This window comes from Apium graveolens, unplaced genomic scaffold (assembly GCF_009905375.1).
Source record: "Apium graveolens cultivar Ventura unplaced genomic scaffold, ASM990537v1 ctg5493, whole genome shotgun sequence".
NCBI classification, from domain to species: domain Eukaryota; kingdom Viridiplantae; phylum Streptophyta; class Magnoliopsida; order Apiales; family Apiaceae; genus Apium; species Apium graveolens.
Window position 1 is genome coordinate 60,210 of NW_027418992.1, and position 3,631 is coordinate 63,840.

The 3,631-nt window shown below is 39.0% G+C and overlaps 1 non-coding gene across 1 annotated transcript; it reads left to right on the plus strand.

Annotated features, from left to right (window-relative positions):
- The first annotated feature begins 974 nt into the window (after positions 1 to 974).
- LOC141702687 (small nucleolar RNA R71) lies at positions 975 to 1,081 on the plus strand. The gene has a single exon (XR_012567228.1). It is a non-coding gene; the product is annotated as a small nucleolar RNA R71 (small nucleolar RNA).
- Positions 1,082 to 3,631: the final 2,550 nt, after the last annotated feature.

A 3,631-nucleotide genomic window follows, 5' to 3' on the forward strand; every position in this document is an offset into this window, starting at 1 on the left:
TCCGAAAACTTCTCAAACTGCTTATCCAACTTTTTCTTCTGCAGCCTCTCAGGAAAAGAAGGTGGAGGATAGATCTGTTTCTCCCCTGTATTACCCTTAGGAGGAGTGTGTCCCATAGTAGTCTTCCTTGGTTCCACATCTGCTTCCTTCTGTACTTCTTCCTCAGCCACAGATTCATCTTCCGAAACTTGAGATTTTTCAGGATTTGAAACCTTCCCAAACCTTAATATAATTGCCTTAGCATGCTCTGTTGCTTGCTTTTTGCCTGGAACTTCCGTGTCACTAGGTAGTGAACTAGGTTGACAATTCAGCAAGGCATTGGCAATCTGACCAATCTGATTCTCCAATTTCTTTATAGACACCGCTTGGCTCTTATACATGATCCTCAACTCCTCCAATTCAGATTTTTCATTAAATTGTTATAGCTGGAGTTGTTGTCTTGATGCATATTGCGGTTGTTGAAAACTAGGGGGTTGTATTGCATTGCAGCATACTGCTGATAAGGATGTTGCACTGCATTCTGAGTATTGCTCCAGCTGAAGTTAGGATGATTGCGGTTGTTGGAATGATAGGTGGCTGGAACCGGTTGCTGCGACATCTGAAAGTTGCTCACGAACTGAGCTGATTTACTAGAAATAGCACACTGCTCTGTCTCATGCGCACCAGCACAAAGCTCACAGACACTAGTAATCTGACTAACTCCATAATTAGCCAAAAAAATCCATCTTCATCATCAAAGCCTGAATTCCTGCTACCTTGCAGTAACTGCATCTACTTCCAGAATTCCTGCTACCTTGCCCTGAGGTAGCCTCTGAGTTGGGTTCTGGTATTCATTAGTAACCATCAGTTCAATCAACTCATAAGCTTCATCATAGCTCTTAGCCCATAAGACTCCACCTAATTCTGCATTTAGCATGGGTCTAGAAGTTGCACCCAACCCGTTGTAGAAACAGTTAATGATAATCCAGTCAGGCATCCCATGGTGAGGACACTTTCGAAGTATCTCCTTATATCGCTCCCAAACCTCACACAAAGACTCTCTAGACTGTTGCGCAAATTGAGTAAGAGCATTCATGATTGCAGCAGTCTTCGCCATAGGAAAGAACTTAGTAAGAAACTTTTGAGCAAGATCTTCCCACTTAGTAATAGAGCCTGGTGGTTAAGAATGCAACCAACACTTAGCTTTATCCCGCAGAGAGAATGGGAAAATCCTTAGCATTATAGCATCTTCAGACACATTGTTGAGCTTGAAAGTCTCGAAGATCTCGATGAAATCTCTAATATGCATGTTAGGGTCTTCTGTCGGAGAACCCCCAAACTGAACTGAGTTCTGCACCATCTGAATCGTGCTAGCCTTGATTTCAAAAGTGTTAGCCGCGATGGCTGGTCTGACAATGCTAGACTGAATATCATTGATCTTTGGCTAAGAATAATCCATCAACGCCTTCGTATTCGCTTCTGGTTCACCCATTGTAACAAGAGCTTCTTTTTCTTTCTCAACTAAGATTTCTTCTTCAACTTTCTCCTCTGCTTTTTTCAGTATTCTCTTTCGAAGTTGAGAACGCGTTAGCATACACGCCCTCTAGAGTACCTGAAAAAGCAACAAACAAACAAGTAAGTAAAATATCCGAGTCACTGAACTTTAACGACCACTGATGCCAAGCACATAAACTAAAAATTAACACTGAGTCCCTGGCAGCGGCGCCAAAAAACTTGTTAGGACGAAAACACGCACTAATATTCATGCAAGTATACGTGATCGCAAGTAATATAGAATTAATTCTAGCTTGTTCCCACAGAGACTGGTTTAGGTTAATTTCAATTAATGTACTTATGCGACAATGGTATGGTTATTATTTAATGCTAAGATGATAACAAGTTGAGAGTGTTTATAACTACGAGATTATACTAACTAATATTAACTAAAAGAATTAAAGTTGATTAACTTATATAACACAAACATGGGATTCTAACTTCATTAAATACTTCATTTAATAGCCTTTTCGTTCTTAACATTAGCATGCATGGTGATGACACTAATCAGATAACACGAAACTAGTAAACGTCAACTTTCGTTGTACGAATACCCTACTACCAGACATCCACAAAAGAGATAGAAGTTGAATAGACACCAATTATATTGAGACCCTATATGTCTACAGAATTTGACAACATAACGATTTAATGCACAAGTTATCTATCGTGATTACATAGGGCAGATAAAATGGTTAAAATTACCTATGAATCATGCATAATAAATACATGAACCTATGCTAGCATGGCAAGTTCTAAACCCCTATATTCACTTTTGCTTCAATAGAGATTAACACGATATCTTATAGGTTCCCGACGCTCATAAGATGAATAAGCACAACCAATACTAGTATATCATACAATCACCACACACTAAGATATCAAAATAAATTAACTAAAGAAATCCATAAATAAATCCGTTAGAACCCCACGATAACGATTAGCCCATAATCGAACTCATCATTACCGTGGGTTCCGATGAAAGCATGGTATAATAAACTAGGTCTTTATAAAATGAATAATAAATAAAGTACGTAATAAAGAGTATTAGGTTTAACAAAACAAGAAAACTAGCATCCAAGATTATAACTTAAAACAAAGAATCACAAGAATAAACTAGATCCTCTTCGCCTTGGTTGTATTTGTGCTCTTCGGTCTTTTTGATGTCTTCTCCTTAAGCTCTGTTACGTCTTGTTATGAAAAACGATCTTAAGTTATCATTATATAGCAGCCCTGATCAGCAGAGAAGTCCAGAAATCAATCATCTATTCAAAATGGATTCTTGAAACCCGACCTAGCACAACCACGCGCTTCATCAGCGCGGGAGGGCTGTCCTTCTGCATCTTCGGCGCGAACGCGCGCTACTACAACGCGGGCGCGCTGACCTTCTGGAAAAAGTTCTTATGCTTGCTTTTCTGGCTGGCTTGAGATGGAGATCCACGAGCTTACTTCCTGAACACATTCCTAGCACCAATTTAGCACCAAAATAATGTTTAATCTCCTGAGTCTTTCAACTATGCCTGAAATGCAAAAACACTACAAAAACACATCAAAAACACAAATAACTTGAGTACAAAACATCAATCCAAGCCTTTATAGAGCATTCTAAGTGGACATAAATGCTACTTAACAACCCTCTTCTTAATTTTGTGTGGACCCTAAAATTTAGTTGCAAATTTTTCATTGATACCACTATGCATTGATTTTTGCTTATAAGGTTGGAGCTTCAAGAATACCTCCTCTCCTTCGTTATACTCTCTCTCTCTCTCTCTGACCTTCTCTGATATGCATAGTACTTCATCCTTTCCTGTGATTTGGCCAAGTTTTGTTTCAACAACACTTGTAAGCCCGCTCTTTCCTTCAAAAACTCATCTATATTGGCTACTTTTGATTTTTGCACTTGATGGTAATTAAGACTTGGAGGATCCTTACCACATAAAGCCTTGTAGGGAGTCATCTTAATAGTCGTATAGTACGAAGTGTTGTACCGCTACTCGGCCATAGGAAACCAGTTGTGCCACTGCTTAGGCTTCTGATTTGTCAAGTATCGTAAATATATTTTGATACATTGATTTAACCTTTCACTCTGCCCATCTGT